Source organism: Schistocerca nitens, chromosome 1 (assembly GCF_023898315.1).
Source record: "Schistocerca nitens isolate TAMUIC-IGC-003100 chromosome 1, iqSchNite1.1, whole genome shotgun sequence".
Classification (NCBI taxonomy): domain Eukaryota; kingdom Metazoa; phylum Arthropoda; class Insecta; order Orthoptera; family Acrididae; genus Schistocerca; species Schistocerca nitens.
The window spans coordinates 1063748498-1063773166 of record NC_064614.1 but is presented as its reverse complement, the minus strand read 5'-3'; positions in this window follow the sequence as shown (position 1 = coordinate 1063773166).

The following is a 24669-nucleotide window of genomic DNA, read 5'->3' as shown; positions in this document are numbered from 1 at the left end:
GTGGGACCCGAAGAGATAAAATATTTTTTTAGGGTTTGTATGTATGTAATTGTTAACATGTATTGTATGTATTCTGTCTATCAAATTCCATTTCATGTATAAACTTGAACGAGGAAAGTGGAGAAGAACTGTATAGACCCTGAGAGGACGAGATAGCAAAAAGAAAAGAAAAAAGAAATCAAGGTAAGGACCATTATGCATAAAAGCCTGCTACATAGGCCCGTTTCATCGAAGTATAGTATTATAGATGGTACATGGTGTACAGTGGTGTAGATATTAATATTTTGTGATTTTGGAAATAATAAGCAGCTTGACTTGTGAACTTAGTCCGCATTTGTAGTTTGAAACAATTTTTCTAGTTAGCCCAGTGAAAGTCATTATGGGAAAAGTTGGACGTGTGTTAGACTTGCAACCAGATAATGTGTCCAATGTTACAAATAATGTGCAATTATAGAGCGATATGCATAGTGGCACTGTCTTACTAAATATTAATAGCGATCGGGGGGGGGGGGGGCGGAGGGGGGGGGGGGGAGAAAATGTAAACAATGTAGTTTCCGGTGATATGCCAGGAAGTAGCCAGCAGACGAAAACAGTAAAACCGATAGGTACTACTAGTAGGGCTAGTGATCATTTGCCAATGATTAGAACAACTACCACATCGGTATGCTCACCAATACCGGATCCATTTGCTGAATTTTTACGGAAATTACAGAAAAAGAACGAACAGCTAGTGAATCAGATAAGGGAACAAAACGAAGAAAGAGAGAGATTGAGGGAAGAGAAAAACGAACAGCTAGTCAATCAGATAAGGGAACAAAACGAAGAAAGAGAGAGATGGAGGGAAGAGTGGAATCAACAGCTAGTCATGCAGATAGGGGAACAAAACGAAGAAAGTAGAAAAAGAGTTCCATGACTGGCTCACTGAAAAAGAAAGCCAGATCACAGAACGTGTAGAAAGCAAAATACAGTCTGCTCTGCAAAAAGTAACTAACGGAGCAGCTGTATGTAAACAATCCACAGTAGACACGCTACCACTCGCAGGTCATAAAAGCGAAGCGAGATACAAATTGCCAGTACCGCTGTGGCAGCAAGAAATGACACACAGAATTGCTGAACTCCAGCCTGCACATTTGCAAATGCTTAACAACAACTGTGGCACGCCTGTTAGGAACGTGTACGGTAATGAGAACTTTACGTACAGTTCATTCCAACAAAAAAGCGATTCGGAAAGAGAAAACATACAATTTACAGGAAGCATTCCTATTCATAACCCCGTGGGGGCAGCTTCTAGTTCCACAAGCAATAACATTGATGAAAGCTTAATAAAACACAGACAATTCCAAATATCTAACGCGGAAAAGAAGACAGTGCATCCGGTAATCTTCATAAAAGGTTTCCGAAATGTATTACCGAGTGCCTGGAATGAACGCCAAAAAAATTCAGTTCATAATCGCACACATACAAGGCGACGCTGCCTTATGGGCAAATGAAGTCATAGAAAATTGCCATAGCCTGGCACAATTTGAAAAATCTTTTCTAGACAGATACTGGTCTAATGCTATTCAAGAACGCCTGAGGACTGAAGTATACAGCCCGCAAATGTACAATCACAAACAGGGTACACTCCGTAAATATTTTGAAAAATATATCAACAAAACTAGATATTGGGATGACCCTATATCAGCCCGTGATGTGATCAGAATCTTAAAATTACAATTGCCCGGTTATATACGAGACAAATTAATAAACGTACCCGAAAATGACCTGGAACGGTACTTGTCTGTGCTGGACGAAATCGATCTCTCCCAGGAAGAAAATAGGATAAATAAAGACCGGGAGAACAGTAATGGTTCACCACGCAAGTTTAAAAATGGCAACAACAATTCCAATTTTGGAAGCCACGGAAATTGAAAGGAAGATCAATTTGCAGAACAAAACAGGAAGAACGGAAACGGTCAACCATCTTACAATCAAAAACGTAGGTGGGAAGATAGAGGGCATCCCGGCTACAGTAACAGTAATGATAACTACAATAACAAACGTCGAAATGAAGGTCAATGGCCGCAACAAAGCAGTAGTGCCAACAACCGCACTTACCCGGTGCAGTGAATGCAAACTTCTATGCCACCACCACCGCCTCCTAACGGTAACCAGTACCAGTGTGCCAATAGGAATTCTATGCAGAATACTAATGCAATACCACAAACATGGACAACTCGAATAGCAGCGTAAGGATAGTAGAAATGCCCACTGACGGAAACCACCATAGTTCAAGACCGTCAAACGAACAACGGCCACAATAAGCTCCCAATTGATTGTCGGCGAAAAAACAGGGGGCACACCTAGAAACAATACACAATATATTATTACTGAGGTACCAAGATGGAAACAGTACACAACATGATTTACTTATGGAATCAAACCAATGTAACAAAAAAGAAATAACTGAAGTACAAACCATCATAAAAGCTAGAATTAATGAATTGCCAGTAGAAGTATATATAGATACAGGTGCCACTACTAATGTTATGAGCTATGATCTATACAAAACCTTGAGCCAAAACCGCAACTTACCGACATTTCCTGTACACAACTGCTGTGTCATGGGAGCACAAGCACAAAACGTTCAGTATCAGGTGCTGGTAGATTTATGCCTAGGGGAAGATAACGTAAAATGTATCTTTCTCGTAGTCAAAGGATTGAGAGTAACCTGCATCCTGGGGGGAGGTTTCCTGAGCGAGAAGAAGGCAAAAATTGATTTCTGCAGCGGGAATGTGGTGTCACCGCCAGACACCACACTTGCTAGGTGGTAGCCTTTAAATCGGCCGCGGTCCATTAGTATACGTCGGACCCGCGTGTCGCCACTGTCAGTGATTGCAGACCGAGCGCCACCACACGGCAGGTCTAGAGAGACGTCCTTGCACTCGCCCCAGTTGTACAGCCGACGTTCATAGGAATGGTTCACTGACAATCACGCTCTCATTTGCCGAGACGATAGTTAGCATAGCCTTCAGCTACGTCATTTGCTACGACCTAGCAAGGCGCCGTATTCAATTAATATTGAAATTATAAAACATGTACCGTCAAGAGCGCTGTACACCAAATATGGATTAAAGTTAAGTATTCAAAGATCTTCGTACTTTATTTGCAATTCTCAAGACATTGTCCTGTTCCAGACCTCACGCCAGTCTGCGTGAGATTAAACGCGTGTATTTCGGCCTCCTCTAGCAACACGGTGTTGGCTCTTCTGCCAACACTTCAGGGAAGATCTCCCTACTGAATTAAAATAAGCAGAATGTACTGGATTTAACGCGAACAGTAAGTACACCCGAGCGTACGAGTAAAAAGCGAAGAGATGCCCATATTTCAATTAAGCAGCAATTTAAGGGGCCAGGGAGAATATTATTCGGATGTAGCTCACAACGAAACGCTTCGCTGGACCGTAACCCTTAACAATAAAGCGCAAGAATCATGTTATCTAACTGAATCCCAACGAAAGCAGCTCGCACAGTTATTGAATAACTACAGTGATGTTTTCTCTGAAAAACCTGGAATCATCAAAGGGTATATGTATGATATAGATGTGTTTCCCCATGCGATATTCTGCCAAGCATCATATTCAGTACCGTGGACGAAAAGGGAGGCAGTTAACAAAGAAATACAAAAAATGCTGCAATGGGGTATAATAGAACCATCGCTTTCGCCGTACAGCAGTCCGCTGGTAGTTGTAGCCAAGCCAGATGGAAAAATCAGACTTGTCCTAGACGCCAGGAACATTAATAAAATTATAGTACCCTTTAGGACGAGACCGGTGAATTTAGAAGAACAAATACAGAAATTCTATGGAGTCAAATATCTCACCTCGATAGTATGCGAAGTAGTTACTGGCAAATCCCGCTAACCAAGGAATCTAGAAAATTCACCGCCTTCATTTTCAATGGAAGGAGTTATCAATTCAAAGTGTTACCTTTTGGACTCAACGTAAGCGCAGGCGTATTCATTACAGCATTGGACCTAGCGCTAGGCGCAGACTTATTAGAAAAAGTTACTCTTTACGTGGATGACCTTCTAGTGGCCACAAGCACATGGGAAGAACATATAGAAATCCTCGAAAGAGTGTTAAATAAGCTCGCAGAAGCAGGAATAACTGCAAATCTTGAAAAATCAAAATCTGGGAGGGATCAGCTTAAATTCTTTGGACACATCATATCACCTTCCAGAATAATGCCTGATACCAAGAAGATACATGCGATCAAAGAATTCCCACAGCCCACAAACAAAAAACAGTTAAAATCATTTATCGGACTAGTCTCCTTTTTCCGACGTTTTGTGCCGAATCAGCTGCTCAACAATGAAGCCTTGCTCACCTTATTGCGAAAAAATATCACATGGAACTGGTCCGCAGAGTGTCAGCAAGCTTATGAAGAGATCAAAGGAGCCTTAGTGAATGCACAAATGCTCTACCATCCGGATATGACCCGGGATTTTTGTATAGCCACCGACTCTTCGTCCTATGGTTTAGGAGCATGTCTGTTTCAAGTAGAAGAAACCAATGGGAACAGGGAAATAAGAGTTATAGCTTTTGCCAGCCGAGTACTTACTCAATGTGAGAGAGCATATTCGGTGACCGAAATGGAAGCACTCAGTGTTGTATGGGCTCTGCAAAAATTTCATTATTATGTTTATGGCAAGTCAATTAAATTGTTCTGTGATCACCAAGCCTTAAGCCTCCTATTAACCTACAAACTATTACATGCCATACTAGCCCGTTAGGCATTAGTACTACAGGAATACAATTTAAAAATTATCTACATAAAAGGGAAAGATAATGTCATTGCAGACGATTTATCACGTCTACTAGTAGGCATGTCTCAGCTAGATGAAATGATCGAGCGAGCGTCAGAATATAAAGTTTTATTAATGACGTCGCAACCATACCATCGCGAATATTTGCACCTGTGCAAGAATGTAGGACAGCTGCAAGACGAAGATCATACCTGGATGAAAGTGAAACCATCACTAATATTAGAGCAAGCCAACAGCGAAAATTCGCGGTACAAAGTGGAGAACAACATATTGTACCACAGAAATGACACCGCCTCAGAAAACTGGTGCTTGTGTATTCCGTACAAATACATACAAAATTTTGTCTGGTACACGCATTACGCATGGGGACATGTAGGAATACAGAAGTGTGTAGCAATAATACAAAGGTATTGTTACATCCCGAATAGTAAACGTGTGGTCCAAAAGATATTACGAACGTGTGACGTTTGTCAGAAAGCTAAAGCCAACAATAGAAGCAACAAAACAGAACTGCATCCAATTATTCCGATATAGCCACTTCAAATGGTGTCAATGGACATCGCAGGACCATTACCTACGGCTCGCGGTGGAATGAAACATATATTAGCTGTTTACGATACCTTTACTAAGTATGTGAAATTGTTTCCAATGAAACCCACTACTGCCAAACAGATGATACAACGCATATCAAAAGAATTCATACCGAAAACAGGAAAACCACTAAACGTTCTAACACACAATGCTAGATATTTCACTGGTCAACTGTGGAAGGAGTTTCTACGTGACCAAAACATAAAGCATATATTAGTTGCACATTTCCACCCGGAAGCAAGTCCCGTAGAGAGAATTATTCGGGAACTCGACAGATTTATCCGAACATATACTCATCAGCAACATACAAAGTGGCCGGAATTGTTACCCGTCTTTGAAAATATACACAACAATCTACCTCATCCAGCTACCGGATACACGCCCAATGAGTTACTATTTAGTACTGCAGAACTAAATGAATGGATCACGCTGGTAACAAAATTGCCGCGCACAGATAAAAGGCAAGAGGATAAAATAAAGGACGCCATCAGCAACATGACGAGCTGCGCTAGTCAACGAAAGAGTCGATATGACAAGTCAATAAAACGGACAGTCCCATATCAGATAAACGACTTAGTTTTGATAAGAAACCATCCTAAGTCGTCACTCATAACAAAGAAGAACAAGAAATGGCAAATGCTGTATAATGGACCTTTTAAAATTATACAAATACCGCACGGTTGTAGCTACCTTATAGCTGATGTGATGAGTGGGAAGATCAAAGGATTGTATCTCTATAAGGACTTAAAGAAATTTTTGGTACCTGACATGAATGATTTACTGTATTTTTGTGTAATATGTAGGTTTTGCACAGACTTCAATATATAATTTTGTGTAGTTATAAGAATTTGACGTTTTGTTTGTGCTTAGTATGTAAGATGTTTTGTCTTTATTTCAAGGAATGATTTACACATCAGCCTTCAAAAATGAGTAAAAAGAAGCTAAAGGACCATCAGTCCAATGATAGTATTTGTTTAGAAACATAATCAGTAAGTGTAAGATGTTTTTCAGTGGTTATTAGAGATAGTAACTATAAATTTTACTATGCTGTGTGATAAATGTTTATTTAAAGAATGCACTAAATATTCTAATCTGTCACATGAAAAATGAACAGAATATGCAAAAGACTGTGCACATACAATGTGACATCTGTGATGCTGTGCTTTGACCTTAAAAGAGAAAGTATAAGCATCTAGCCACAATATTTAAGATTAAATGAGAGCTCCACTTTAGAGCATGTTTTTGAACTGTGATCAGTGTGTGTTCGAAACTGTACAGGCAACATTTTTAGTTTGGACGCTACCTCCTGTGCGCCAACAATTAATATGACGTCACGGACCACGTAGTAGGACGTTACTGCAGTGGCAAGTACGGTGGAACGCCGTCAAACAAAAATTGTGAAACATAAATATTCCATACGAAGTGATGACAACAGGGATGTGCAGTGCTTACTTCAGCATCATATCTCCTGCATCATTCAGCACCAGTACGTGCAAACAAACACGAAAATACCGAGTAACTGAGCCTGTGCCTCGATGATGCAATAATGCTTGTAATATTTCTACAAGAATTTGCTATGCTGAAATCGGGTGCTAATAGTAGAATAAAAGCGGGTTAAAAGCCGTGAATCTTTTGGGGAGGTTAATCGTGCGTTTACTGGGCAACTGTTTCAGCAGGTAACTAGTCTAGGTTTACCAGATTAGCAATCAGACTAACATTGATTATAATCTTTTACAGTCATACAACAACCGGTAATATATATTTATAAAAGGAGAATTTAAATAAAAAGAAAGAAATCAGTTTATATTTGCAAATTTATTTTAAGATTGTTCATTGAAATTTCAGCATATTATACGTGAGTTATAACTGAGCTGGTGCCTTATTTACGATTGTGAAAATGTGAGATTGGAATCTTACGGAACACATAAAATATGGAGCCAAGATTGGGAGACTGGATACAACACTGCATTCATAAAACAACACACAAAGAACATTGAAACACATGCAAGAGAAAGTTAACCACAACCAACAGATTCAAATTTTCAGTCAAAGAAATTACGTTCGAAGCACAATCCTGTCCGTCATGTAATTACCACGCACTGGTATACTAAATTCATTGTTAACCTGATGGGTCAAACAGTTATATAAGCACGTGGTACTGGTCTCGCAAAGTACACCCCACGTGGGTTGAACATAAAGAAAAGTTGCTATATTGAAAATATTGTTAAGATGAGACGTTATAATCACACAAGCATTCGCATTTAAGATTGATCTTAGTTAGAGTTACTGACCAACACGTGGTTCCACTTTACTCATAAAGTAGTAACAAAGCAACTACCGGAAAATAATATGAACTGGACACGAGACTTACACTCCGCTGCAATTAAAGATAACCTTAGATATTTTAGAGCTAAACCCGAAATAAAATGATTAAGTTCTCAGTTAGGATGAACTTAACAAATCCATTGTCCTACGGACTTAGCAGACACGCGCTTAGCCGGAGATCTTACCATTTCAGACGCTCGCCACCGCCAGACTGCAACTGCCTACTACTGGACTGCAACTGCCTACTGCTAGACTGCAACTGCCACTGCCGGACTGCAACTGCCTACTACCGAGCGTGCTTCCCTGAGGGTCGCTCACAAAGACAAACGGAAGGGCCCAGAGGGGCAGCTTCCTATACCAACCTGACAAGGGACGGACCGGACCATACTAAGAATAGAAACCTCTTTGCTTTTAGGAACCGTAGCTACCTGTTCCAACGTTGGTCCTACTGTTCTCTAGCAGACAGCCTTGTCTGCTACCCTCAAGCATGCAACTACAAACACATTTGATCATTCATCCTCTCACACAGAAGGGAAGGGGGATGACAGTATCTTATCGTATACAGTATATAAAAGAAAGCGGATGTAGGTTCCGTATGAGACTGTGTGACATGAATTACATATAAGAATTACGTATAAACTGTGCTTTAAAGTGTAGTAGTGTGACAGATTGTTCTTGTTTACGTGTAAAAGTAACACGTTCCACTACTCAGTCTCCTCCCAGATAGTCAGAAACGCCACAGTAAATTTAGGAGAGGAATTTACTCCATAAATGACATCAGATTTAAGAAATTAAACATGAAAGGAATCCAACAGAGACCTTTCATAACCCCAACGCTCCGGGAAAAGACTGTGCAGGGAATTTTCTGGCCATGCTAGGACATTCCCAAGCAGGCTTCTCACACCCTACTTAAACCAAAAGTGTAAAGAAAAGGCAAAAGGTCACCAGCTACTTGCTAAAACACAATAATTTCTACACATCTTTAGAATCTACCAATTTCAAAGAGAAAAAAAATCTGTAACACCTATTTAAAAGATAGTGTAGACCTAATTCGGTCAGCAAGTAAAAACAATGGTTCCTGTGTCATTAATATGAAAACAATTTCTGGTTGTTACCCTTATGGAGTTCACCAGTATTTGCTCATTGCAAGAGCCAACTGATCACAGGCAAATTTATGACTGTTTATTAACAGGCAAAATTTATGAAAATAGCAAAGGTGCCACAGCAATTAAAAAAGAACATGAAATAACATCAGTATTATAAAGCAGAACATTACAATGCACAATTCGCAAAAGCAAAAAAAAATCGACAAGAAAAAAAACATGTTTTACAAAGTGGTTATCGCAAAAAAATTCTATATCTTATAAAACTAATAATCTGTAGAATTAACCTAACTATGTGGCACTAATTTAATCACTCTACTATATTTCAGTTAGTTAGCAAACAATGAGCACTGTGTCATTATACTGAAACTACAATAATTGTGTGATTGTTACCCTTAAGGGGTTCCTCACAATAAATATGCCCCATGCAAAGGCTAATCGATCACAGCCCAATGAGAATGAATAGCAATCTGACTGATAAAGGAAGCAGTGCCACAGTAATGAATTTACGAAACAAAATATCACAAATCTAATACCTAACACAAGAACAAACATTGATCAATAAAACAGTACAATAGTCAACATCTAAAACAAAACACCAATAAATAAAACACCTGCAAAATACAAGAGTCAAAGTTTAAAAGAAATATAGAACACCTGCAAAATACAGGAGTCAAGGTTTAAAAAAATATAGAACACCTGCAAAATACAAGAGTCAGAGTTTAATAAACACCAATAAATCGAGTCCCTGCAAAACACACGAGTCAAAGTTTCTGTGACAGAAACACACGTATATGCATTGAACTAAGAACCGTATAATCACTGTTCACTGATACACTCACTAGTTCCACTGTTCCGAGGCACAAAATAAGGGGAGGGGGAGGGGGTTCGTCGCCGCAGCTGTCAGTAGGGATTTTTGTCCATCTGTTGCGTGCGATCCCGCCGTCTCTGCCCTCTCATGAAGTTTCTCTTGGTGGTCTGTGTCACGTACATCTCGATTTGGTTCCATGTTTGTGTTGTCAAATTCGTGCGGTATCCTCGATTGACACGCCAGGTTGATATTCCTGGGCAAGGATGACACTTCAATGGCTCTTCTTTTGTGTCACCCTTAGTGACCAGAGAACATCGAACCATGATTTACTGTCGCTTGACAGTAGGCATCCATCAGGAAATGTTGATAGGCGTCATTGACGTCTGCAAGTTTCTTTGGACAGTACCTGTCAAAAGGCTCCACGCCCCTTGTGTTGTTTCACCGCAGCCGTCTTGTCACGGTCGCGTGCGTGAGGTGCGTTGCCAGGAGATGGATTTCCGCGCGGTGGACCGCTCGCCCATCTAAGGTCATCGCCTCGAGGAAAGGGTCGCCCGGGGCGGCCGCCCATTAGCTCCAGGTATAAGGGAAAGTGTTTGCCGCGACCCTTCTTTTGTGGTCGACCGCGCTCCCGAAGTGGCCCGGTTGACAGCGTCCCTTCTTTTGTTGTCGGCCGCGCTCCCAAAGTGGCCTGGCTGACAGCGTGTCCTGCTGGGAAACCTGCCAGTCTACAATTAGTCCGGCTGCTCCCGCTGTCTCTTAAGAGTTTTGCCGGTTCGCTTTCACGTTCTCAACTGCACTCACAGAAATTTTTCATCATCCTTATCTGATTACACAATGTCATACATAATACCACTTAGTATTGTCTTTCACAATTTTTAAGAACAAACGTGAGACTTGATTTTTTTTTTCTTTTTCTTTTTTTTTTTTTAATTAAACAAATTTAGATGAATCGACAATATAAAATTAAAAGTTAAATGACTTGACAATATAAAAAATAAAAGTGAAATGACTTGACAGTGTAAAATAAAAATTTAAATGAACTGACAATATCATATTTAAATCCACATCACTAATGTGGTTCACTTACGTTTTAATAAATCAAGTGCTACTTATTAATTCACTAAAATGAATAGGATTATCCCTTGTGCAAGTATAGGTCAGGACAGCATAGGGTTCACATGTTATTTACACACACATACATGCACACCTGTTGTCTATTCTACAAACTAACTACCCATAAACATGCATTACTCAATATTCTACTTCTATCCACTCCTAGTTAAGCCCACAAGCTACTCCAATGCTATTTCAACACCGTGTATATACCACTACAGCAATGTTCTAATTCGTCCTCTTCCTGACGCTCGCCGCATATGTCTTGTCATATAATGAATATGGAGAACTTTCCTTAAACATACACATTAAAAAAAACAATGGTTATTTACACGCAAAAACATTTATACCAGTTCACACACCTGAAAAGAGACTCGCAATTATACATTTATCATACTCATATATTCACACATAACACAGTAAGAAAATTTCATCTAAAATTACGTTATCACAAGAATTAATCACACAGATGGCTCTGAGAAGGTTAAAGATATTTTTATTATACCGGTTATATTACATTTTCTTACCCATTTTGCTTCGATTTCGTTCCTTCTTTACGTTGCCTTTCGCTTCCAAATCAGTTATTTCGCCTGTGGTGGTTATTCTGGATTCATTTCTCATGAATGGCAAAATTGTGGTCACCTCTATTCTGTAAAACAGTATCATCTTAACATATTGAACTTACAACAGACACAAAAGATTCGAATCCTCCTGTAGTTTAAATGGCAAATGTTTTGCTTCATCCTTATTACCTTAAACCAAGCTTTCCTTCGTTCCCATAATCAAAATTATTTAATCATCCTCTACCTTCAAGAGGGAAACTTCCTCAGTACAAATCATATAAGCTGCAGTGCATCCCGCACCAGCGAAAACAGTAAGCTGCAATGCTCACAGCATCAGCAAAATCACATAAACGTCGCTTTTCTAGAACAAGTATTCACGCAGAATAATTTTTCGGGCTTTGGCTCAACATCAATCAAGACTACAAAAAGGATCTATATTTCCGTTCCATTCTCCATTTGCTGAAAAAACTGCTCGTATTTGACTACCACAATAATATTTCAGAGCCACGTAAATTACACAAACCACAATTCTTCTTTCACCTTGAAGGGAATCAATATACTTACGAAATCCACAGGCAGCACTTTATGTACTCAGCTATAAAGAACAAAAAAGACATATATCATCAATATTAACATATCATCGCATATTGGGAAGCCAATGGTTAAACAATCGTATTATCGCATCCTGTTTTCAAGATTCCAAACTTACTCATTCCTTTCTCAGAGTTCTCCTATCTTAAAATATTCATACAGCACGCATACTCTAGTAAGAGATCCTCATTTATATTGACAGATATAGAATAGTAATAGATAGATAGTAGCACTGAAAGCAGAAAATCGGAAACAAGGCTACTAACAGCTGGGGACCTGGGTTTGCCATACCCATAATACCCACAGATCGGATATTCCCCTGAGTTTTTTGCAATAATTCAGCAACGATCTTGCTTCTCTCAGGAGCGACAAAAAAAAACCATAAATAGCATTTCACTCGTTCACAAAGAAACCTTTTATCTTCATATTTAAACCAACCTAAATCCTAATTGCACAAGGAAAGAAAACGGATTAAAAAAAAAAAACTACAAACATCACTTCAACAATCACATAGAAATATCTTTATCACTATTTTTACCAACATATTATTCAAAATGCATACGTCACAAATTTAAACTAATCCATTCATTCTCCTCTCTATAAACCCTATGTACTGATTTGCCATGTCGCTCATTTGTTCCGATTTGGCGCCTTCTGGGCTGATCATTTGTCATTGCCGGTTTCGTTCATTTCCATTTACTGGATTATGTCTAGGGTTGGCCGGCCGAATTTGAACATCATGTGGGGCTCCGCCTACAATCCTACTCCCACCGTGTTCATCGTAGTAACGATGCTGGTTGCCGTACCTGTTGCGTTCACGATCTTGTCCCCATCCTCTATCATTTCTGTTGTTCCACCTGTGTCCGCGACTGTTACCCCAGTTTCTATACGGCCTGTCCCGATTATTGTTCCGTTCGCGTCGCGACGACCAGTCACGCCGTTGATTAATACGACGGCCACGACTGCGATCGCGCTGCTGTGCCCTGTAATAACTTTGTGTCTGATTAGGTGGGCATTCTGCTGTATTATATTCCAACTCTTGGAGAAGTGTTTTAAACGTTTCCACGTCCTCTTTGCATCGTCCCGCAAGAATGACGTGCCGCAAGTGCATCGGCAATTTGGTGATGCATATCCTAATTAGTTCCGCAGGCCCGTATGGGTCGTATAAAAATTGATTTGCCTGCAGCATGTGGTCGAATAGGCATGCAGGGCTGCCGAAACCAGACTGGTTCAAATTTGGCAGCATAATTATGCCATGTTTGACCCTATCTTGTGCCGCTTCCGACCAATAGGCGGACAGAAAGGCTTGTCGAAACTCCCGAGTGGAGTTGCAGTGACGCGCTGCCGACCTCATGCGACTCGCCGGTTCGCCTTCCAAATAGCCACACATATACTCTATCTTATGTGAACTTGCCCAGTCGGGAGGAAGACAGAACTCAAATTGCTCGAGCCATGCTCGTGGATGTATGCCTTTTTGAGAATTTCGGAATATCTCAGACTTTCTTACCGTAAGGAAATGTTTGAAATCAAATCCCCGCATTTCCTTCCGGCGAGGCCCTTGTATGTTTTTATTCGTCTCATGTCTGCCCCTTAAATTACATTCTTCCCTGTCGTCAAAATCTCCCTCGTGGCCGGAGTCCCTCTCTGCACTGTTCGTACGGCTATTTTTATTGCTATTGGCGAGTTCGGAATCACACGCCATGCGGTTTTCCAGATGCGCCACGCGTTCTTGTAATTCGCCAGTTACAGCTTTGTGCTGTCTGTTCACTTCGAATTGTCCATTCTGAAATTTAAGAAGCGAACGCACTTCTTCGGTCTCTGCGGCCGCTACCGGTGTAGTATTGTTCTCGCTTTCCGTCAGCTTCATCGTGCCTACAATGTCCGCTAATGCCGCAATCTTATCATCTATTTGTCTCTTGTCCTCCGCCCCAGTCTGCTTCAATTGTTCAACCTGCTGTTCCAACGCGTGGATCGCTAAACTGTTGTCCGCTATTGTGTTGCTAACGGACGTGGGACAATGCGTTTCCGCCTCCTGGACCCTCGAGAGTACCTGCTGGCGTTCTCTTTGGCATTCTTCCCTCAGCTCTTGGAAATTCCTAAGTAGCCGTTCTTCGCTTTCTTTAGATTCGGCCTCGCCACTCCGCTTGCTCTGTTCTAGGGCTTGCAGACGGTCATCGATTTGTTCAAATGTACGGCCTAATTCTTTCATAATATCACTTTTTATTTCACTTGCCAGATTGTTTATTCTTTGTGAGATATCATCGGACACTCTCTGCATCGACTTGTCGACTTTATTTGTCTGCTGGATTAGTTTTTCGTCTATTTGTTCGCCTAGCTCTCGGATCGATTTCTCAGATTTTTGCGTCATTTGTTCGCCTAGCTCGCGGATCGATTTTTCAGATTTTTGCGTCATTTGTTCGCCTAGCTCGCGGATCGATTTTTCGGATGATTCTTTTTGTTCTCGGAACGATTTTTCTGATTTCTGTGCGTTTTCTTTATTTTGTTGCAATAAAGCTTTCATGAGTTCTGCCAAATCAATTTGGTTAGTTGGTGGCAAATTAATTTCTGGCTCTGATGTGAGCCCGTTCGTGCTGTTTTGCATTTCGTCTGAAGTATTCTCCATTGCATTTTCGGAACCGCCCGACGCGTTAATATTGGAAATCAAATTATCCCCTTGGTCCATGTTGCTTAAGTTGTCGGACCGCTTACTTTTAGCTTGGTTACGTGTCAGCATTAGTGCAATTTACACCCAGTACGCAACACACTAATCACAATAAATGTGTCCCCCAAAAATTACGACAGTCACAAGAAAGATACTCAACCTAGAACGCACTTTTTCACACGCAAAACAACTTTTTATCTTTGATCGAAACAGTGGAATTTACAAGCGAGAAAAAAAAACACACATATATAGAACAAACAAATATAGAAAACAAAACAAGACAAACAACCCAACGCCGATCAACAACGCCGTGAATCTTTTGAACGTCTGCTCAGAAACAACGCAAAAGTTGTTTGAGCGCTGTAGGGAAAAAAAATTAAGATTATAACACGCTCGCAATCTAACGTATCAGAGATTCCAGAGTCTAGCGGAATCACAGAACAGGGTCGCCATGTGTAATATTTCTACATGAATTTGCTATGCTGAGATCGGGTGCTAATAGTAGAATAAAAGCGGGTTAAAAGCCGTGAATCTTTTGGGGAGGTTAATCGTGCGTTTACTGGGCAACTGTTTCAGCAGGTAACTAGTCTAGGTTTACCATATTAGCAATCAGACTAACATTGATTATAATCTTTTACAGTCATACAACAACCGGTAATATATATTTATAAAAGGAGAATTTAAATAAAAAGAAAGAAATCAGTTTATATTTGCAAATTTATTTTAAGATTGTTCATTGAAATTTCAGCATATTATACGTGAGTTATAACTGAGCTGGTGCCTTATTTACGATTGTGAAAATGTGAGATTGGAATCTTACGGAACACATAAAATATGGAGCCAAGATTGGGAGACTGGATACAACACTGCATTCATAAAACAACACACAAAGAACATTGAAACACATGCAAGAGAAAGTTAACCACAACCAACAGATTCAAATTTTCAGTCAAAGAAATTACGTTCGAAGCACAATCCTGTCCGTCATGTAATTACCACGCACTGGTATACTAAATTCATTGTTAACCTGACGGGTCAAACAGTTATATAAGCACGTGGTACTGGTCTCGCAAAGTACACCCCACGTGGGTTGAACATAAAGAAAAGTTGCTATATTGAAAATATTGTTAAGACGAGACGTTATAATCACACAAGCATTCGCATTTAAGATTGATCTTAGTTAGAGTTACTGACCAACACGTGGTTCCACTTTACTCATAAAGTAGTAACAAAGCAACTACCGGAAAATAATATGAACTGGACACGAGAATTACACTCCGCTGCAATTAAAGATAACCTTAGATATTTTAGAGCTAAACCCGAAATAAAATGATTAAATTCTCAGTTAGGATGAACTTAACAAATCCATTGTCCTACGGACTTAGCAGACACGCGCTTAGCCGGAGATCTTACCATTTCAGACGCTCGCCACCGCCAGACTGCAACTGCCTACTACTGGACTGCAACTGCCTACTGCTAGACTGCAACTGCCACTGCCGGACTGCAACTGCCTACTACCGAGCGTGCTTCCCTGAGGGTCGCTCACAAAGACAAACGGAAGGGCCCAGAGGGGCAGCTTCCTATACCAACCTGACAAGGGACGGACCGGACCATACTAAGAATAGAAACCTCTTTGCTTTTAGGAACCGTAGCTACCTGTTCCAACGTTGGTCCTACTGTTCTCTAGCAGACAGCCTTGTCTGCTACCCTCAAGCATGCAACTACAAACACATTTGATCATTCATCCTCTCACACAGAAGGGAAGGGGGATGACAGTATCTTATCGTATACAGTATATAAAAGAAAGCGGATGTAGGTTCCGTATGAGACTGTGTGACATGAATTACATATAAGAATTACGTATAAACTGTGCTTTAAAGTGTAGTAGTGTGACAGATCGTTCTTGTTTACGTGTAAAAGTAACACGTTCCACTACTCAGTCTCCTCCCAGATAGTCAGAAACGCCACAGTAAATTTAGGAGAGGAATTTACTCCATAAATGACATCAGATTTAAGAAATTAAACATGAAAGGAATCCAACAGAGACCTTTCATGCTGTCTAATCAATTCTTACCCACAGCCATAACATATTACAATATACGTTCTGTAACATATGTGCATTTGTTTCACGATTTGCACGAGTCAACATCCTCTCCAGTGCTGAAAACTTTAACGAGCGGTGCGCAACAATGCAGACGCACCACGCTGACAAAATGACGTCGATCCGTACTCCACATCCTGACCGCCGGCTACGGACAAGAAAGAAGACAACAGTTTCCAGCCGACGCTCCATGGCAACGGGCACGAGGCATCGCGGTAGCGACATACAGCGTCATCCACACCACACGACGAGAAATGCGCCGACAAAAATTTAAAAAAACTCAAAATATTACCAACACAATATAAAAAAATTTGATAAACCTTTTCATATAAAAACTATAGGTTTGTTTCTTTTTCAGAAAATTTTATATTTTTATGTAAATACTTGTAATACCAAAACATGTAGAACCAACTTATGTAAGTAACACAAAGGGTTAAATCTATCAGCTCTGCCGAGGTTTTTCTGGGATTTCCCTGCGACCCCCGTCCAAATGGAAGAGCTTGTTATATTACAACTGTCCCCAGCCATTTTACGTAAAAAGACTCAAAATGAATGTGTACCCATGACCTAATACACGGTAAAGTGATCTGAAAGTGACCAACGAACGAAAGAAAAGTGACACTAGTGGTCTACAAGGACCAAACATCAAGTAGTGTGTTCCTTGTAGCCCAGGGGGCCGTGTAGTGTCCCTTTCGCAATATTCACCCTTATCGAGGTGAAACATAAATAAAAGTGACTGTATGTGACCCAAACTGAACTGCAAACATCGATTTATCTGCGAAAGGTAATAAAAATATACAATATAGATCGATAGGTGCAGAAAAGACATTATTTTTTGTGTATGAGATTATAATGTGTAAGTAATTAAAAGAAGTATTATCATCTCTGTAAGAGTATAAAACACAATGCAATGTTCATTCTTCTGTCTAGTCTGTTTTGTTCTGTTCGTTCTGGTGTTAGCTGGAATAAGGTACGCAAGCTGTTGTGCTGCGCTAGCATTTGTTTCTGTCGTAATGTAATTGCAAATATTTAATTGTGTAAACTGTGTCCTAGTAAGAATATATTAGTATAAAGTGATCTCCGTGTGTTATTTCAAGAACCTACGCCACATTTATCTTATGAAAAGAATATTTAATGAAAATTATTTAGCATGTTTCCAGCTGCTGCGGAGCGAGTAACAGTGATCTCTGATTGTTAACAATTAGCCGCCATTACGCGGTACATTTAAAAATATTTTTTCACAGCACAATGTCTGATAGCCGGAGCGGAAGAAATTATGTAAAAATATTCAGTGAGATTAATTGAAGTAATCCAGTGAAATAATTTTATTAAAACTTGTCTATTTTGTGTGATAGTGAACTGGAGCTGAGTAATACTACGCTACTGCATTTACAGTAATTTGTAGGGAGCCTGGCGCTCGATAAAAAGCAGATATAATACGTAATTGGCAACCTACGAAATTCATTATTTTGCTTAATATATCTCTTTTGTATTTTTTTGAAAGCTAAAAGTAAAAACTAACTCCACTAAAAATCAGTAACAGATCACGATAAATCAAAGGACAAACAAATTTACTAGGAGAGTGTTCCCTCTAAATAAATAGTTACATTATTTTTTTAAGAGATATAATAACTGGTTACACTGTTATTTAGACTGATGTCACTGTTTTTGTCCTAGGTCGTACACCGCCTGATAGAAGACTGGTGGATTCCCATTCCACAGAACAAGTTCGTGAAGGCATGGTCGATCCTCGTTTATACCAGGTAAGAGTGTCTGTCATTTCCGAGAACATATTGCGCCCTAAGGGCCCGTCCAAAATTCCTCCACCCGTCGAGTGGTCTTCCTCATTTTGGAACAAAGCGACCGTAGGTGCAGTAGGGAACCAGTTCTTGCTATTCAGACTTGCAGAGATGCAACGCAGTAAATGTCAATTTGCGATGCACTCAAAAGTGTCGGTGCACTTCACTATGACAGTTTTTCCACATGCTCAGTTTGTCGAGCGATATACACATATTCGTTCACAAGTAATTGTGACGTAGAACAAATGTCCATCATCAAGTCTTTACGCAAACAATTCGTAAAACGATTCTACATTAAAAGTTTGTAAACAAATTTCAAACGTAAATAGTTCATCACGTCTGTATGCAAAGCAATATATCATGAATAGCCTTTTTCAATTATGCGGGTTTGCACTTCAGTTTCCTCGTAGTCACAAGTTCAGCGTCATACGGTAAACGTCCACAAATAGTTTCATGTTATGCAACTCTCATAACTTTTCCATATGCACACATGTAACAAGTACAAATAACATATACAAGTGAGCATATACCATTTAGCTTTACCTAAATGCTGATAAATACATGAAAATAAGAACAAATAACAAAAGCAATGACCTAACATCAAACACAAAAATACTCGCGACACGAGTTAACTGTGCAGTCTAAGCATGGTCTTAGCTACTCTAAGTGTGTGTGTTCAGTGGTGAGATGCGTATCCAATCAGTTTCAAGGTGAAACTGTATGGGTATAGAATGATCAATTATTCACGTCAGTCAGTCGAAGACTGACAGTGCGGATAATCAATCTTGTAGGCTGAAAATACACTCCTGGAAATGGAAAAAAGAACACATTGACACCGGTGTGTCAGACCCACCATACTTGCTCCGGACACTGCGAGAGGGCTGTACAAGCAATGATCACACGCACGGCACAGCAGACACACCAGGAACCGCGGTGTTGGCCGTCGAATGGCACCGCCGCCGTCAGTGTCAGCCAGTTTGCCGTGGCATACGGAGCTCCATCGCAGTCTTTAACACTGGTAGCATGCCGCGACAGCGTGGACGTGAACCGTATGTGCAGTTGACGGACTTTGAGCGAGGGCGTATAGTGGGCATGCCGGAGGCCGGGTGGACGTACCGCCGAATTGCTCAACACGTGGGGGCGTGAGGTCTCCACAGTACATCGATGTTGTCGTCAGTGGTCGGCGGAAGGCGCACGTGCCCGTCGACCTGGGACCGGACCGCAGCGACGCACGGATGCACGCCAAGACCGTAGGATCCTACGCAGTGCCGTAGGGGACCGCACCGCCACTTCCCAGCAAATTAGGGACACTGTTGCTCCTGGGGTATCGGCGAGGACCATTCGCAACCGTCTCCATGAAGCTGGGTTACGGTCCCGCACACCGTTAGGCCGTCTTCCGCTCACGCCCCAACATCGTGCAGCCCGCCTCCAGTGGTGTCGCGACAGGCGTGAATGGAGGGACGAATGGAGACGTGTCGTCTTCAGCGATGAGAGTCGCTTCTGCCTTGGTGCCAATGATGGTCGTATGCGTGTTTGGCGCCGTGCAGGTGAGCGCCACAATCAGGACTGCATACGACCGAGGCACACAGGGCCAACACCCGGCATCATGGTGTGGGGAGCGATCTCCTACACTGGCCGTACACCACTGGTGATCGTCGAGGGGACACTGAATAGTGCACGGTACATCCAAACCGTCATCGAACCCATCGTTCTACCATTCCTAGACCGGCAAGGGAACTTGCTGTTCCAACAGGACAATGCACGTCCGCATGTATCCCGTGCCACCCAACGTGCTCTAGAAGGTGTAAGTCAACTACCCTGGCCAGCAAGATCTCCGGATCTGTCCCCCATTGAGCATGTTTGGGACTGGATGAAGCGTCGTCTCACGCGGTCTGCACGTCCAGCACGAACGCTGGTCCAACTGAGGCGCCAGGTGGAAATGGCATGGCAAGCCGTTCCACAGGACTACATCCAGCATCTCTACGATCGTCTCCATGGGAGAATAGTAGCCTGCATTGCTGCGAAAGGTGGATATACACTGTACTAGTGCCGACATTGTGCATGCTCTGTTGCCTGTGTCTATGTGCCTGTGGTTCTGTCAGTGTGATCATGTGATGTATCTGACCCCAGGAATGTGTCAATAAAGTTTCCCCTTCCTGGGACAATGAATTCACGGTGTTCTTATTTCAATTTCCAGGAGTGTATATCTTCTTCACACCTGTATAAAAGTGGATATAGAATTTGCTTTAAAATTTTAAGTGACTACTGTAAGTATTTGGCGAAGACGAATCTCTTCTTTCTCCATCTGCTGCTGACAAGAATAGCTGAAATAAAACTCTTATAGTACGTAGCTTTTCTGTAGAAGTACTGTGAGGTACGTGTACTTGATAGTTGTGTATAACTTAAGCATGATCCATAGATGTGTTTACTGCTGAGCATGGTACACTCTAAGATCACGGTGAGCATATAGTCAAATAATTCTGTTTGTTTTAGGATGCTGCAGCAGATATGCCCCAGGATTTGGAATGCTGACAATAATATAAGGACTGTCGTACAGCAGAAGCCACCTCACGTTGCGCCGCTGAAGAGCAAACGACTTAGGGTGAGTACGCAAAAGCACTAACATACCAGCTTCAAATTCCTGCTTCCTCTTGACAGCGCGCACGTAAGTTTTGTTCCTAATTTTGGCTTCTGCAGTCAGTGTCGCACAGACTTCTGTTACCTTTTCGTCGTGTGTTGCTAGCTGAAAAGACAATTTTGGTAACGGTTCTGTCCAATCGTTGTCTTCTCTGCAATAGAACATGAGCTCATTAGGAGTGTATGGAGTTTCATACACATTGAGGTTGTTGTGTACCTCCTGAAATAAATACAAATATGTTACGCAATTAGTATGTTTGGTAGAAATGTAGGTTCTCATAAATCTGTTAATCTCATGGAAAACATGTTCAGTGGGATTACACTGGGCACTATACCTTGAGATAAAAATATTCTTAATACTACTGTCTTTGAGAAGTTTACGTCACTTGTACCCATTATAGTATGCAGCATAGTCGGATAAAATAGCTTTTAGTTTTCCCATGTGAGGAATGTAGTCACATGAGAAACGACGAATGATGGCAGTGGCAGTAGCATATCTTATAGCATACAGTTTAACATGCTTGGAGAATAAATCGCTTGTGGGATGTGGACCACTTATGTCAGAATTACAATTTCTAGACGTTTACTGGGTAGAATAGAATGCAAATCTGTCTTTGTAGACAAGTTCAGCGGTTTATATTTTGGACAGATCACGCATGTTTTGAGTATATTGTGGATCTTACAACTCATATTGCTAAAGTAACAACAGGTGCTAAGCTTTGCTACGAACTTATTGGTACCATAATGACCCAAACAAAATGTATGTGCCAAATCAGGTTGCATTCTGAATCCTTAGGAATACAAACACATCAAGTAGTGGCTTCTGGATGACAGCGATAAAATAACACATCATTATGTATCAAATATCGGTTGGTCGGAGGATGGTCAGGTTTATTTGTAAGTAAAACTCTTACCTTATTCCAGTGAGGTTCAGATTTCTGCAATGTTGACATATTTCTACATAAGTCGATATAATACTGGCGATATAGCTTATCCTGCATATGAAGTATTCGGCAATCATTCACATGCTCCAAGTCAGAGTTACACTTATTCAAGCCTTGAGGCAGACGAGACAAAGTGTTGGGAATGACGGTGCCTTTACCCTTAATATATATAATTTCAAAGGAATAGTTTTGCAAAGATAAAGCCCAACTTGACAATCTGGGATGTACCAGCTTACAAGTTAACAGAAATGTGAGAGCTTGGTGGTCAGTATAAATTTTAGTGTGCTTACCATACAAATAATAATTGAATTTCTTAAAGGCCCACACTATAGAGAGTGTTTCAAGTTCTGTGGTAGAGTATGTGCATTCACATTCACTAAGTGTGCGGCTCACAAAACTAATAATTTTCACATGTTCTTGTTCTCCATTCTTTACAACTCGAAACAAACAACAGCCTAAACTGTAGGATGAGGCGTAACATGTCATACAAAAATCTAAATTAAAATCAGGGTGATCCAAAATGTTTGATTTAATCAGAGCATGCTTAATACTATAAAAGTTTTTCTGACACTGATCAGACCATATCCGTATCTGATTCTTTTTGAGTAGGTTCCATAGATGTTTGCTATTTAATAGTTGGTGTGGTAAAAATAGTCGAAAGAAAGAACAAAGTCCAAGGAAAGATTTCAGTTGCTTTCTAGTCCGTGGACTAGGAAAATTCCTGATTGTGTCTAACTTACTTGGGTCAGGCCTTACACCTTGAGCATTAATAATATGTCTAAGATACTTAATTTCACTGCAAGCAAATTTCGACTTTTTGAGATTAGCCGTCACGCCAGCTTGTGCGAATTTATGTAGAATCTTTTGCAAAGTATCAATGTGTTCAGACCAAGTCTTACTAGCTATGAGCAGTTCATCAATGTAGTGAGTAACTGATTCAACCAATTCATCACCAAGTACAGTATCCAGTTTGGTGATAAACACGCCTGAACTGACGTTCAGACCAGAGGGAAGGATACAAAATTGATAGGCTCGCCCCCTGTATGTAAATGCAGTATACTTTCTAGAATCTGGCGTGATTGGTACTTGCCAGAACGAATTGGTCAGATCTACTGCAGAAAAATACTTAGAATCTAAAAATTTCTGGAGTTGCTACTCTAAATTCTCAGGTTTCACGTGAACAGGTAAAATAATCTCATTAATTGCACGAGCATCCAAAACAACTCTGATATTCCCATTGGTTTCTTTACAATAACTAAAGGGCTGCTGTAAGGTGATGTGGAAGATTCGATAATTTTTACTCTAACACTTGTTTCAACTCGTGCCACACAGCAGGTCGTTGGGATAGTGGCACATTATAGGTTTTGTGGAAGAAAATCTGGTGAGGTTTAACTTCTAATTTATACACATATGTGTTGATCACACCTGGTCCTTTGCTAAATACTTGTACAAACTTGGACAAAACATCATAAAGTTCATTATGTTCATCATGTGTGACAACTGCGATTTCTGATAACTTATTACTAATTAAAGTTTTCAATTCCTCAAACTCGGCATCAGGTGCATGTGTCTGTGTGTCAACATCATCAGTGTCCTGTATTAACTGAATCTTATACCCTGCACAATATTTGTCGTGCTTCAGAGCCCTGGTATCGAGGTCAGTTGAAATTTCACTTCCCTTATCTCTAAGTATACATTTACAGTGGGAGAAATCAATAGTGCTGTCCTTCTCGCACAATATATCTAAAACTAAAATGCAATTAGTGACCAGGTTTTGGACGAAGAGGAATGGCCATTGTACGATTTCATTACGTACCTTGACTGTCACAAATACCTGTTTCTTAACCCTTGAAACTTATTGCCTATGGCAGTTAAAATTTTACAGTTATGGACAGGATACTCTGACACAGTTCAAACTCACACATTTTCTTGTAAAACTCATAGGACAAGACACTAACATCCACTCCTGTGTCCAGAATAATAGTAGTGGGAATACAACCCACAACACCAATAGTTGAGGTCAAAACTATTCCATTGGATGATGAACGAGATTGTGTGTTCTCTTGTAAACAGTTCATCAGACAAGTTTTCGTCATGATAATACCTTATGAGTAATAATGGCTGTTGTATACAACTACCAGGTACATGATCATTGTGCGGTTGCAGAATGGGTGTGTCAAATATTTAAATTGAAGTCGCCCCGCAACTCTTCCACAGCGACGACCTGGGGCACAGTAGTGACTGTTTTTAGTTTGACGTCGTCACATTTGTAGTGGGTGCAGGCACAGACGGAGGTGGACTATCACTAGTTACTTCGATAATATTTACATTTGGGTATTGTTTGTTCCAGTCTCCGAACTGTGGCGGTCGTTGCGTTTTCGTGTTTTGGCTCATCTGCGGGTTCGTAAATGCATTCCAGTTCTGCCCGGCCGGAGTGGCCGTGCGGTTCTGGGCGCTACAGTCTGGAACTGAGCGACCGCTACGGTCGCAGGTTCGAATCCTGCCTCGGGCATGGATGTGTGTGACGTCCTTAGGTTAGTTAGGTTTCATTAGTTCTAAGTTCTAGGCGACTGATGACCTCAGAAGTTAAGTCGCATAGTGCTCAGAGCCATTTGAACCATTC